At 54.2% G+C, this 14,876-nt stretch overlaps 1 protein-coding gene and 1 long non-coding RNA gene across 6 annotated transcripts in view; one reads left to right on the top strand and one right to left on the bottom strand.

Annotated features, from left to right (window-relative positions):
* POLD4 (DNA polymerase delta 4, accessory subunit) overlaps nt 1–14,876 on the bottom strand; it is a 709,379-nt gene that overhangs the window by 142,123 nt on the left and 552,380 nt on the right. Inside the window, exon 1 of one of the 5 annotated variants that reach the window (XM_078658963.1) lies at nt 6,180–6,317. The exons of the other annotated variants lie outside the window; for them this stretch is intronic. The gene's annotated coding sequence lies outside the window, so the exon portion shown is untranslated. Of the gene's footprint in view, nt 1–6,179; nt 6,318–14,876 lie in introns of those variants that run through there. 5 annotated transcript variants of the gene reach the window in all.
* LOC144774003 (uncharacterized) overlaps nt 6,361–14,876 on the top strand; it is a 50,475-nt gene continuing 41,959 nt past the window's right edge. Inside the window, exon 1 of the long non-coding RNA XR_013600088.1 lies at nt 6,361–6,413. This is a non-coding gene — a long non-coding RNA (uncharacterized LOC144774003). The remainder of the gene's footprint in view (nt 6,414–14,876) is intronic.

Here is a 14,876-nt window from a genome sequence, read left to right on the forward strand (position 1 = left end):
AAGCACAAGAGCATGGACACCATTATTATGAGAACAAGATGGAGATGAATAGGACATACCATCAGAAGAGAACAAAACTCCATCACAAGAACAGCTCTCCATTGGACCAAAGAGGGCAAACAGAGGGGAGCCATGACACAGAATACCAGAGTGAACGGTGGAACCTGCAATGAAGACCCTGAGCTACAGCTGGGCATCTGTACAGACACTTGCCAAAGACAGACAGAAGGGGGGGTCCTTTCTTGCTGCTCTACATGCCAGTCCACAGAACAGACAGTAAGTAAGTAACTAAGTCATGAGTTAATGCACCTGAATATAATCTGGTGGTTCTCCATACTTTCAGACTCCAAAACGTAAGTCCTGTAGTGGTGCAAGATTATAATCCGTAGAAGAGAAGGAAGAACTGAGTCCTATATGTCTGTTGAGCAGCCCGACTATTGTTTACAAATTCATACAAATTCATATCTACAGCTCTGAGATGGAATCCCCACAAAGATGAAGCCGCTGAGTCACTTCTTTTTCAGGAAGGCTTTGCCACACTGTCCTTGTCCTCCAGAGTCCCAGCTGTTGAAGAACTGCTACATTGATGAAAACTCTCAAGCCCTTTCAGGCCAGTTCCTGAGATCCCAGCTCATGGTTTCTAGTTCTAGGAGGCTCCACGCTACTTCAGCATAGGCCCAGGGAAAAAGGTCTAGGTTCTACTGCTCCTCGGAATTTCGCTACAGCAGCAACAACTTCCATGGACCACAGGACCTTCTGTAATATCGAATGCCAGATGTAGGCATCTTATGAATCGCAATTTTTCCTCCGAAATTAAAAAAGTACGAAAGTTCAATCATATTAAGAAAAATATGTTGCCTATCAGCTCCTTACCTTAATATGGGGCAACGTCAGATTCCTACTCCTCCCTCCCTCCTCTATGCCCTACAGCACTGCTGAGCTCAGTACGGCCTCACTATGCCCGCACAATGCCTAAGAATGGACTCGGGCACTAGAAGGGCATAGCTGCCCATGCAGTTATGCCTTCACATGATATATAGTGCATCCTGCCGTAGGGCAATAAGGCCAGCTGTAGGGGTTACTTAACCATGCCACTTGCAGTGCAGGCAGGACTGGCACGCAAGAATGTGTGCCAGGACGACTCTTCACTTTTAGCTGCACCAAAGCACGCGAGCTGCAGTGGCAGTGTGCATGTGTTTGGTGAGTGGTCTCTTTGGGTGGCATAATACATGCTGCAGCACTTAGAGACCCTCTCTGGTCATAGTGCCCTTGGTACCACTGGCACCTTTTACAAGGGACTTATATGTGGGCCAGTGGTGTGCCAATTTTGGAAAAAAAGGTACAGTTTTGGGGAAGAACACAGGCACTGGGAACCTGATTTGTAGGAACCCAGTGCACATTCAGCCTAAGTTGCATTCAGAGTGAGTCAAAAAATGGGGTGTAACCATGCCAAAAGGGTTACTTTCCTACATATATCAACTGACTCCTGCATATCATTCTCAATTCAAGGCTGACAGCTTCCATTTTCCTTAAGGATTAATTCCATTATACTACAGAAGCCAGGCGACCCCCGTCAATTGCATGATCAATTCTGCAGTATTTCCATTGGATGAGTTTCCAGGTTGCTCCCCTTTCAAAATGGTTATCCAGTCCTGATGAAGACCCGCTATTGAGGCTTTGATTGGCCCCCATCCTCCCACATCTTGCTGGGTCGAAACGTCATCATTTCCCACAGCCTGGAATGCCAAATGGCTCCCCACAGAGGCAATTGTGAATAATACAACTACCTCTGTCTTGATGTGACCATACTTATGTTGGACAATAAGTATATACGAACAGGCTATGTTGTAAATAAAATAATCTGCGTAATAAATATACCTTCTCTATCCTAAAACTTCGCGAACAAACACTTCTTTCCTGAGCACCCCTTCACTTTTCTCTTTGGAGCAACCATATATGTATATATTGCACCGATATTTGGTGTTTCTCAAAATACAGAATCTTTTATACCTTCAAATGTGTTTCCTGTGTGTGATGCTAGACTTTGACAATAATATAAGCAAACTCTCGATTGATGTTAGAAAGGGGACCTACTCCCATCCTTGAGTTACATGGGTTGGGGCTATAGCATAATATTCAGGGTAAGTTTATTCATTGAAACCATATCCGCATAGTGGATCTGTCCAATGGGACCACTCTTGTCACGTATCGTCATGAAACCTTGGACAAGGCAAGCGGTGGAAGTTGAGTTTGGAGTGGGTTAGAAGCCCTCCACGAGTAACCTCAATGATAGAAGTAGTAACCGCTTCATGTGGTGTGGAGTATACTCACACACCCATTGGTGGAATAAGCAGAAGCAAAGACCCTTCGCACCTCTGGGGCACTATGTGGAATACACCGGCAGACAATTCGCAATAGAAATCTGCCACTCACGCCTGTGTGCTGTGAGGACCGACATGGCGCTGTTTTTAGGTCTGGCCTACAGTAAACTTCAGCTGTTTTGTCAGCTTCACATTCTCCCCAAAAATCTTGATAAACATACGTACAGACATGGGTTCTCAGTCAGCCCTCTTCATCCACTGGTCTGTTCAAGTGTCAATCACATTGTGCTTCCGCCCACCACACGGTAGAGCATGGGGCAATGCTGCATCCATTAGCCGTCCTGCACTATGAGCAGGGTTGGGTAAATTATGTGGCAAGAAAAGCCATTTTATGCTGAATAATGTGGCACATTTTGTAATAGTATTTCTTCTCTATTCCAACAAACTATGTTATATTCTCTGGGCATTGGTTGCAGATCATTAGTACCAGACTAACACCCAAATATAGAACTAAGCAACAGAAAGATGACCAGTCCAGCTTTGGAAAGAGCCTTTCACTGCGCTGCAACATCCGTTGCTGCCTTATTAGCAACGTTTGAACCTTTAGAACAACATTTTTTTTTTACCCAAATCTGCACATTTTGCGGTAGATTATGTATTACGTGTCAGACCTATATTTATGCAAAAATGGTCGCGGCCGCACAATCGCATAATTCCAGTGGAACTGACCAGTACTTTACTGGTTCTTGAGTGCCGGGGATAGCATGCCACAGCTGCTGGAACACATTTTCATAAAATACAAATAAAAAATAAGCGAAATTACTTTTGCGTATTGTCTGTCTACAAAAATAGTAATACATTAAATTTTACGTTACTGAGGCCAGATCTTTTGACTTTGCAAAGCTTGTTTTTCACAAGTGGGTGAGGGTTAGGCATAGACTGGCACAACAGACAAACAAAGGGCGGTGGTGAGCATGGCATGACAACTCAGCCAGGCAGGTGCTGGGCTGGCAGGAACATGTCTGACTCTGCAGGACATATCTCACCTTGCTTGACACAACAGACGCACGTCAGAGCGGCTGTCACAGCAGAGACAGAGGTCACACTGCGCTAGACAGGTGGGACTGGGCTGGGACATAGACACATCTGTCTGACAGAGGCAGGGACAGGCTCGACAAAGAGGGGGGGGCGGGTCACACGCAGGGCACGTGAGACCGGCTGTCACAGCAGAGACAGAGGTCACACTGCTGCTAGACAGGTGAGACTGGGCTGGGACATAGACACACCTGTCTGACAGGGGCAGGGACAGGCTCGACAAAGAGGGGGGGGCGGGTCACACGCAGGGCACGTGAGACCGGCTGTCACAGCAGAGACAGAGGTCACACTGCTGCTAGACAGGTGAGACTGGGCTGGGACATAGACACACCTGTCTGACAGGGGCAGGGGCAGGCTCGACAGAGAGGGGGGGTCACACGCAGGGCACGTGAGACCGGCTGTCACAGCAGAGACAGAGGTCACACTGCTGCTAGACAGGTGAGACTGGGCTGGGACATAGACACACCTGTCTGACAGGGGCAGGGGCAGGCTCGACAGAGAGGGGGGGTCACACGCAGGGCACGTGAGACCGGCTGTCACAGCAGAGACAGAGGTCACACTGCGCTAGACAGGTGAGACTGGGCTGGGACATAGACACACCTGTCTGACAGGGTCAGGGACAGGCTTGACAGAGAGGGGGGGGGTCACACGCAGGGGCTCGTGAGACCGGCTGTCACAGCAGAGACAGAGGTCACACTGCTGCTAGACAGGTGAGACTGGGCTGGGACATAGACACACCTGTCTGACAGGGGCAGGGACAGGCTCGACAAAGAGGGGGGGGCGGGTCACACGCAGGGCACGTGAGACCGGCTGTCACAGCAGAGACAGAGGTCACACTGCTGCTAGACAGGTGAGACTGGGCTGGGACATAGACACACCTGTCTGACAGGGGCAGGGACAGGCTCGACAAAGAGGGGGGGGCGGGTCACACGCAGGGCACGTGAGACCGGCTGTCACAGCAGAGACAGAGGTCACACTGCTGCTAGACAGGTGAGACTGGGCTGGGACATAGACACACCTGTCTGACAGGGGCAGGGACAGGCTCGACAAAGAGGGGGGGGGCGGGTCACACGCAGGGCACGTGAGACCGGCTGTCACAGCAGAGACAGAGGTCACACTGCTGCTAGACAGGTGAGACTGGGCTGGGACATAGACACACCTGTCTGACAGGGGCAGGGGCAGGCTCGACAGAGAGGGGGGGTCACACGCAGGGCACGTGAGACCGGCTGTCACAGCAGAGACAGAGGTCACACTGCTGCTAGACAGGTGAGACTGGGCTGGGACATAGACACATCTGTCTGACAGAGGCAGGGACAGGCTCGACAAAGAGGGGGGGGCGGGTCACACGCAGGGCACGTGAGACCGGCTGTCACAGCAGAGACAGAGGTCACACTGCTGCTAGACAGGTGAGACTGGGCTGGGACATAGACACACCTGTCTGACAGGGGCAGGGACAGGCTCGACAAAGAGGGGGGGCGGGTCACACGCAGGGCACGTGAGACCGGCTGTCACAGCAGAGACAGAGGTCACACTGCTGCTAGACAGGTGTGACTGGGCTGGGACATAGACACACCTCTCGAACAGGGGCAGGGACAGGCTCGACAGAGAGGGGGGGTCACACGCAGGGCACGTGAGACCGGCTGTCACAGCAGAGACAGAGGTCACACTGCGCTAGACAGGTGAGACTGGGCTGGGACATAGACACACCTGTCTGACAGGGGCAGGGACAGGCTCGACAAAGAGGGGGGGGTCACACACAGGGCACGTGAGACCGGCTGTCACAGCAGAGACAGAGGTCACACTGCGCTAGACAGGTGAGACTGGGCTGGGACATAGACACACCTGTCTGACAGGGGCAGGGACAGGCTCGACAGAGAGGGGGGGTCACACGCAGGGGCACGTGAGACCGGCTGTCACAGCAGAGACAGAGGTCACACTGCTGCTAGACAGGTGAGACTGGGCTGGGACATAGACACACCTGTCTGACAGGGTCAGGGACAGGCTTGACAGAGAGGGGGGGGTCACACGCAGGGGCACGTGAGACCGGCTGTCACAGCAGAGACAGAGGTCACACTGCTGCTAGACAGGTGAGACTGGGCTGGGACATAGACACACCTGTCTGACAGGGGCAGGGACAGGCTCGACAGAGAGGGGGGGTCACACGCAGGGGCACGTGAGACCGGCTGTCACAGCAGAGACAGAGGTCACACTGCTGCTAGACAGGTGAGACTGGGCTGGGACATAGACACACCTGTCTGACAGGGTCAGGGACAGGCTCGACAAAGAGGGGGGGGTCACACACAGGGCACGTGAGACCGGCTGTCACAGCAGAGACAGAGGTCACACTGCTGCTAGACAGGTGAGACTGGGCTGGGACATAGACACACCTGTCTGACAGGGGCAGGGGCAGGCTCGACAGAGAGGGGGGGTCACACGCAGGGCACGTGAGACCGGCTGTCACAGCAGAGACAGAGGTCACACTGCTGCTAGACAGGTGAGACTGGGCTGGGACATAGACACACCTGTCTGACAGGGTCAGGGACAGGCTCGACAAAGAGGGGGGGGTCACACACAGGGCACGTGAGACCGGCTGTCACAGCAGAGACAGAGGTCACACTGCTGCTAGACAGGTGAGACTGGGCTGGGACATAGACATGCTCCTCACACAGGGACTGGAAAGAGAGACATGCCCGAGACTCCCCATGCAGAGACACCCCTCACACAGGGACTGGCACCCATAGAGACATGCCCGAGAGCCCTCACCCAGGCGCGTCGGTGTCAGAGGCCCCGGGGGGCTCGGACACCCCAGACAGGGGTCACAGGAGACGACCAGGGAGTTTATATTTACTTGTCTCGCTGAGAGCGGCTTCGGTCCCGGCCTCCTCCGCTTCCTGGTGCCGCCTCCAGTGACACCCACCGCGGGGAGGAGCGCGCACCCGGGCGGGGGGAGGGACGCAGGAGGAGAGGTGGGGACATCACACAGCCTCAGAGGCGGAGGTGAGGTGGGGGCATGGTATGTTAAATAACACATAGTATAAACAGGCAGGGCACACGAGAGGGGCTTGAGGGGCGGCGCTGAGGCAAATGCGGTTTGGACGGGCACCATGTGAGGGAAAAAACAATATTTTGGAAAAGAACCAACATTTTTGAAGACTTTCAAAACAGAGAGAGCGAGAGACTACGTTTTTTTTGTCAGTGTTTATGTATACATTCCGTCTGAAATTGGACAGACTCCTCACCTCACCATATCCGACGGAAAGCACCTGTACCCCCAACTATTTATGAACAAATACATCTATGGGGGATGGGAGGGAGGGGGCAAAATAAAAAATCCCATGTATTTTCTATAGACTTCCTTAACATCTACTAAATGGAATTACACTAAATTTGGCAGGAACCTAGATCTTGCTTTTTGTGTGAATCTGTTCAGTAGTTTTTGAGAAATTCAGATTTTAAAATAATTGTTTATCTGACCAGTTGGTGTCCAGAAATGCTCTGATTAGCAATTTAAAGGACATTAGTCAATTCTGATTGGTTTGTGACAACCTAAACAATATGTTTTGACAGCCATTACAAGTCTCAGGGGCCTGCTCCCTGTGCCCTGTGCCCTGTAAATGAATAAAAAAAAAAAATAAGTGGGCAGGGAGAGCACACTCAGACCCCAACGCAGGGGCGTAACACAGGCCCCCGCAGCCCACGCGGCCTGGGGGACCCCTAGCTCCAAGGGGCCCCCTCGACACTAAACTCTGGCCGGGAGAGCTCCTGATTGAGCCCGGAGGGGGCCCCCTTAAGTACCGTGCAGGGAGGCCCCTTCACTTTTCGTTACGCCAGTGCCCCAACGGGCATATGGGGGGTCTCAGTGGGACCCCCTCTCCCCTTAATTGGCTGGCCACAACATGGATAACATGCTGTGGCAGCTCTTACAGGACTCTGGGACATGGACCCCATTGAAATGCATTAAAGGGTGACTGATAACATGTTTTTGTTACAATATAAATAATCATTTGTTGATGGTAACATACTCATTTTAGGAATTGTGGTGTGTTCTAAGGTGATTTTACCCTGTGGAAAAGCCTTCTGCTAGGATTTCATCAATAATGTTTGAGACAAAACAGTTTCCTCATGATTTTCCCATAGAGGTATGGAAGGTGCTCGAGAAGCTAAAATGAGAGCCTATTTTCTGTAAATTTACGCTATTTTTCTCAGCCATAGGAAAATGAAGTCTGACATTCTCAGTAAAACAAGTACTTACAACAGGAGCAGCCTGTCAGTCGATTCCTTTGTGTTCTCCTGCAGCCTCCCAGAATGTTCTAAAAAACAACTAGAGCGCTAAACGTCTTACTTATGACACAGGTGTGGCACACCTGTAGCCATCTTGATTGAATCAAACTGGTAGAACTTAAAACATTTCATTTGTCAAAGAAATTATGGCTGGTGCTGAAGAACACAAAATTAGGACACATTTTAGATGAGTTCTCAAATATCTTCTCTTCTATTTCATTAAAACATTTTTTTTTTTTTTTCACAACTGTGTTTATTAAGGGTTTCAGGCAAATCATACATACAGTACTCCATAGCCAGGAGGACACTGCCAGTGGAAAACACATAATAGAATGCATGAACAGCCTAGACATTCAACTAACCCCCCACCCACCGTCCCGCCCCCAGCCAACAACCCCAAAAAAAACCCCGACTACCCACCCCTTATCCCACCCTAACCCAGTGCACGTGATCACCATCAGCTGCAGCATATAGTGTAAAGCACAATAGGCGTCCTGGAGCCACCTAGGCCCCGAGGTCACTGCCGGTAGGCAGTCCATCATCCAGGTCAACGGGAGGATCCAATGGCAAGTCTCTGTATTCTGCCCACTGCTTCCAGATCTTGTAATGTTTGCGGGGGCAGCCCCTGGCCTCAAACACAGGCAATTCCAGTCCCATAAGAAAATCTAGTCCCGCCCTCCATGCGCTGAGTGGGGGGGGCGCGGTCACTCTTCCACGCCTTTGCCAAATCCAGTTTGGCGACCGTCAGGCCCAACAGAAGGAGGTGACGCTTATAGATGTTACCCCCTACTTGATCCATGATATGTAAAAGACCTAGTCTGGGCGTGCGAGGAAGGTCCCATTGCAGCACCTCTGACAAGCAAGACCAAACCCCACTCCAGAATCGAGTCAGACCCACACACGACCACACAGTATGCAGCAGCGTACCGCTCTCCGTCCCACAACGCAGGCATACAGGGGTGGCAATGAGGCCAGCCTTCCACAGTCTCTCTCTGGTGTAATAGGCCCGATGCAGGTACTTGAACTGTATAAATCGGAGTCTCACAGCGATGGCTGCCCCACGGGGGGACTCCAGTGCCTCCCTCCAATCATCCTCATCCAAGGGGCCAACATCTACTTCCCAGGAGGCCTTCAACGACAAGAGGGAAGAGGAGCAGTGAGTAATTAAGGTTTGATAAATTTTGGAGACTTATTTATCCCCCAGATCCCCCATGAAGAGCTTGGCTTCAACGGGGCTAAATTCTGGGAGTTGGTCTAACCCCACTAGACTCGGCGCAAGAGCGTGACGCAGTTGTAAGTATTTAAAAAATTGGGTCTTGGGCATGTCGAATTCGGCGCTAAGGGCTTGAAAGGTTTTAAGAGTAGTCCCAGTAAGGACATGGCCTAGCGTCGAGATCCCAATAGAGTCCCATCCACTAAACCCCGACAGTGAGGCAAGTGCAGGGAGCCGGCCATTGTTCCAGAGTGGCGTTTCCGCTGTTAGGCGACCCCACCAGCCCATACGACGTAGCACCTGTCTCCAAAGCATGAAAACCACCTGAGTAGCCTGGGGCAGCTTCCGCCTCCGGCTGGCCGAGTATAACAGCGTGTGGAGCGTGGCATCCCCCATAAGAAAGCGTTCCAGGGCGTATGCCGGGTCATCACGCCCACCGTACCACCACTCATTCAGAACCAGCAGATGAGAGGCTTGGTAGTAGGATAGTATGTCTGATGTAGCGAGACCACCACAGTACGTGGACAGGAAACAAGTCCGCAGTGCCACTCTGGAGGCACCCCCTGCCCACAGGAAACGTCCCAGTACCGAATTCACGCGACGGAACCATTGTGGGTCAACCCTATATGGGAAGTTCTGAAGCTGGTAAAGGAGTCTAGGGAGGGCGACCATCTTAAAAATCGCCGACCTGCCATAGATGTTAAGGGGCATGCGAGACCAGGTCTTGACGTCCGACTGAACTCTGTCCCACACCGGCAACACATTGCGCTCCCATGCAACCGCGGCAGATTCAGACAGGAAAACTCCCAGGTATTTTAGACCACCAACCGCGACTTGCAAGGCCGAGGCCCAGGGGAACACCTCCGATCTCCCGCCCAGCACCCATAAAGTCGATTTACGCGGGTTAAGGAAGAGTCCCGACACTTCACCAAAAATACGCATTATGTCTAGGATCCGCGGGCCAGAACGGTGAAGGTCTGTCAGAAAGAAGAGGACATCGTCTGCGTATAACGCAATCCTGTCCGAGAGTCCAGCTCCCCACACAAAGCCCCGAAGTTGTGCATCAATGCGCACCCACGCGGCCAATGGTTCCATGACCAAGGCAAAAAGGTACGGGGAGAGGGGGCACCCCTGGCGAGTCCCCCTGGCAACTGGGAACTTCTCCGACACAGCCCCCGAAACACGCACCGAGGCGGTGATGTCTGTGTATAGAAGCCGGACATACGAGACAAAAATTGGACCGAGGTTGAGCCGCGGCAAAAGAGCGAAGAGATAAGTCCAACTGACTGAATCGAATGCCCTATCGATGTCCGCTAGTAGAAGCGCCGCTTGTTCTCCCGTCGCTCCCATCGCATCGACGGCCACCTGCGCGCGCCTGATATTGTGACGCGTCGCCCTACCGGGCATAAAGCCCGCTTGATCCGGGTGGACTAAGTCCGCCATATACGGGAGGAGGCGGTTCGCCAACGCCTTGGCCAACAATTTGGCCTCAAAGTTGATCAAGGATATGGGACGATATGACTCGTGTCTGTCGGGTGGTCTGCCTGGTTTCTGAAAAACCACAATTTCGGCCTGACGCCAGTCAATCGGCAGGCTACCACATTCCCGCGCTGCCTCTAGTGCCCGCCTATAATGCGGCCCCAGCTGCAAGTGGAATTTCTTATAAAATTCGCTGGGAAATCCGCTCGGTCCGGGCGCCTTGCCAGTGTTGAGTTGACCCAATGCATCGCCTAGTTCCTCCGCCGTCAAGGGGAGATCAAGGGCGGTCTTGGCTTCGTCTGTAATCGCGCGAGGGGGAAGGTCAGCGATGAACTTGTCAATAGCCTCCGGCGGGAGACTGTCCCGAGGGGCATATTGTATCGCATAATAGCGAGCGAAGCTCGCCGCAATGGCAGCCGGATCCGTCATGGCCAACCCGTCTTCGTCCACGAGGCCCGGCACAGTAACCGGCTGCAGTGTTTGTTGGCACAATCTATGGAGCATGGTGCAAGATTTGTCGCCCCATTGGTAGACCCTGCTCCTCGTAGCCAGCCAGGCCAGTCGCGCCTCGTCAAGTAAAACTGAGGCGTAAGATTGCTGCGCTTGCAGGAGCAGCCTGAGAGCTACCCCATTACCGTCAGTCCGACACCGAGCTTCCAACACCCCTACTCTATCTGACGCCGCCACTATAGCCTCACGACGACGTCGACGGGCTGCAGCACACCAAGCTATGTCGACGCCTCGCAACGTGGGCTTCATGGCCTCCCAGACCATCACCCCATCAATCTCCTCAGTCAGGTTCTCGTGCCAGTAGTGGGCAATCGCTCCGCGCATGTGAGTAGTATAGTCTGGTTGCTGGAGATGCCACGAGGACATCCGCCACCGAAACGGCTGGGGCGACCTGTGCAGTGTGATCTGTACTACGACTGGGGAGTGGTCCGACAGCCCACGAGGCTGAATCACGGCCTGCTTCACTCTGTCAAGAAAGGCCCCCGGCACAAACACACAGTCTAGTCGGAAGAAGGAGCCATGCACAGCAGAGACATATGTGTACTCCCGCGACCTGGCATGCAAATGCCTCCAGACATCCACCCAGCCCAGCCCATCAACCATCGCCTTCAAGCGAGTAGGGGAGGTGGCCACCGCAGTTTCCTGCAGCCTTCGCCGATCCAGGCACACATCTACCACATCGTTCCAGTCACCACCTATCACAGCCAAAGAGTCCGGAATCTCAGCCCACAACGCAAAGAGGCGCTCAGCCAGGGACCATTGTAGAGGAGGAGGGGCATACACACAGCCAAACACCACCGGCTACGCGCCTATCACCCCTTTGACAAAGACATATCGACCCTGGGGATCCAGCCAATGACGCTCGTGGGTATAGGACAGTCTCCTGTGTATAAGGATGGCCACCCCTCTCGAACCTCTAGAAAATCCCGCATGAAACACTTGAGTGTAGCCAAAGCGCTGTAAGCTTAGCACCTTTGTTCCCAACATATGTGTCTCCTGCAATAGCATGACATCAGCTGAGTCTCTCTTGCCCCAGCGCAACACTGCCCCACGCTTAATTTTGTCCAACATCCCCCTCACATTCCAGCTTAAAATTCTCATAGATCCACTAGCAGGTGTCAATTGTGCGGGATCAGCCATTGTCCTGACGAAAAAGTCTCAGAAAGCCCCAGGACCCAGCCCAGGCACCCTGTAGCATGCAAATCACTGTAGCCAAAATCACGTGCATCCCGTCCAACACCCCCCCCACCCCCCCCAGCTCCCCCAACTGACACAACCCCACAAACCACCCAACACTCCGCCTCCCCCCACCCCTATACCTCATGAAACCTTGAAGTACCTGTCGCGGCATGGGGAGCTTCCGGCCCAAAACATAGTGCCCAAAACCACCCATACCAATGGATCCCACTACACCCCCCAAACTAACGGGAACTACCCTTCGGGGCCGCCTCCCAACGTGAGAGGACAAGGCTGCCCATATGTCAACACCCGAGCCCCAATGAACCACTAGTGACCTGTAACACGGTCAGGGCGAGGCAATCAGGCCTCACCAACAGCGCCCCACCTGAGACAAACCAATGTCTGGGTCTCACCACCCCTGGCGTTAGTTCCTCGGCCATCGCGGCAGTTGCTCCGGGCCTCTCGGATAGGCCACTGATGAAAAGAGAACTGACTTAGGAAATGGAGGTCTCATGATCATCAAAGCCCTTTCCCGGACTGATCAGTGTCGGACTGTACACCATCCCGCGGGGCGCCCCCGGAATGGGAGCGTCTCCGCGACCGAGATTTCCCGCGTCTTTTACCCCTAGTGGAGGAGTCACTCCTCTCCTGCGACGATCCACGTGATGGCCCTGGGTTCAGGCCCGGTTGGGCGTTCGGCCGGAGCCGGATAGTCTCATCCGTCCAACCATACACTGCCTCTGGAGTATCGAAAAAGTGAGTCTTGGACTGGAAAACGACGCGTAGACGGGCCGGGTAGAGCAGTGAATAAGGAATCTTCAAACCCCGGAGCTTGGCTTTCGCATCTTGGAAGGAGCGACGCTGCTGCTGCACTTGTCTGGTATAGTCCGGGAAAATCATGATCTTATGATTATCGAACAGCAACGCGTCCGTGGCCCTTGCTTCTCGAAGTATGGTATCCCTATCGTGAAAGTTGAGGATTTTTGCGATGATTGGGCGCGGTCGTTCTCCCACAGGCGGTTTCTGCATCAGGGCTCTGTGGGCCCGTTCGATCACAAAACAGCTCGAGAGGACATCTGGGGGGAGCCAACCTTCTAGCCAACGCGTCAAGAACGCATCTATGGGCCCCTTCTCGCAATCCTCCGGAAAGCCAATGAAGCGTAGGTTATTCCTGCGCGCTCGCCCTTCTGCATCCTCAACTCGGAGTGCCAGACCCCTCTGAATCTTGTCCATCTCCGCCACTTTCTTCTTTAGGGCACCAACATCATCTTCCACTCCCGTGATCCTGGTTTCAGCCTCCGTGATGCGAGCAACCGCGTTTCGAAGGTCCTGGCGCAGAAGCATGACATCAGCCCCAACGGCCCCGATCTTGGCGTCCAGTGAGTCCCTGGATTGCGTGATGGCCGCCATCAGGGCCGCGTTGTCAGGTCCCGCGTTCTGGCCGCCACCCGAGGCTCCTGACCCCCCGCTGGGTCCGGTAAACTTGTCGATTGGACCTTGCTTGTTGGGTCCAGCGCCGCCCCCACCTCTTGTCATGATCAGGGGAAGTCGGGCGAACCCCTCCGCACCCGCAGTAAAGTAGACGTAGAATGCACTCGGGGGCTTAGCTGCACACCGCAGGTGGACACACCAAATCGGGGGGCACTCACAGTTCTCCGCGTGTCGCAGTCGGATCAGGCCACAGTCCACTCCTGGGCAGCAGGCGCGATCCCCAGGTTGGCGGGGATAGGTTGCACTGGACACTGCCTGCCACCGATCCACTGCCCAGCCAGCACAGCCGCAGGATCCGTAAAAGTCCAGTCGCAGAGGGGCCCTCGACCCCACGTGCCACTGACCACAGCGTCGGCTCCCCCGACAGAGAGCCAAAGACGGTCGCGCCAGGCGGGGACCGCCAACCTCAAGGTCCCGGCGTCCAGAGGCCCAGCAGAGCACAGCACCACTCCGGCGTCCCCGGGGGCCAGGTCCCCCAGTCGTCACAGCAAAGGCAGTCCGGGGAGCCCTCCGTCACGTCCCCGGGAACCAGGCAGCCTCAGTCCCAGGCAAGGGAATTGTACCTCCGGACCCACGCCACCAAAAGGGGGGCCAACCCACAATGCAGATGGGCCGCAGTCACGGGGGGTCTCCCGTGGCACCCCCCTGCTCACGACGAATGGCGTCCTGTGGCAAGAGCTCGGTCCACCAACCCCAGGGGCACCCAGCGCCGACTCACCACCTCCCAGGCGCGGGTCAGCTCAGCGTCTCCAAAATCGAGGCCCCGGCTTCTCGGGGTCAGCATAGGCCGCAGTGGTACCGGAGCCTCCAGGGGCCACCCCGGCGTGGGAGTCCGCTCCACTGGTCACCGCCGCAGCTCCTTTCACCTCCGGTGTCGCAGGCACCAATCAGGAAGGCTTCCCACCGGTCCGACCAGCGGCCGCCAGCCGATGCCTCGAAAATTGAGGTCCCGGCTCCGCCTGCCGGCCCCAGGCCGCACCACTCCACATCCGATGTCGGCTCACCAGAGCAGCCGGGGGGACAGCGCGCCTCACCGGACAGGTCCAGATGCTGCCAGGGACAATCGCCACTCAGGTAGGGCAGGTAGCGGGCTCGGGGGTCAGGATAAATGGTAGGATTATGTCAGGGCAGGCGGGAGCTCTACAACGCTGCGACCGCCATCATCGCCCGGCAAGCCACCTTCATTAAAACATTTTGACATGCAGATTGTAACATGCACACACACTTTTTTGTAGCTAACACATTAAGAATTTTCAATTCTATTATGTACCTGGAGGCAAGGATTATGCTTCTCCTTCTTTGCTGTT

Source organism: Lissotriton helveticus, chromosome 1_1 (genome assembly GCF_964261635.1).
Source record: "Lissotriton helveticus chromosome 1_1, aLisHel1.1, whole genome shotgun sequence".
NCBI lineage: Eukaryota > Metazoa > Chordata > Amphibia > Caudata > Salamandridae > Lissotriton > Lissotriton helveticus.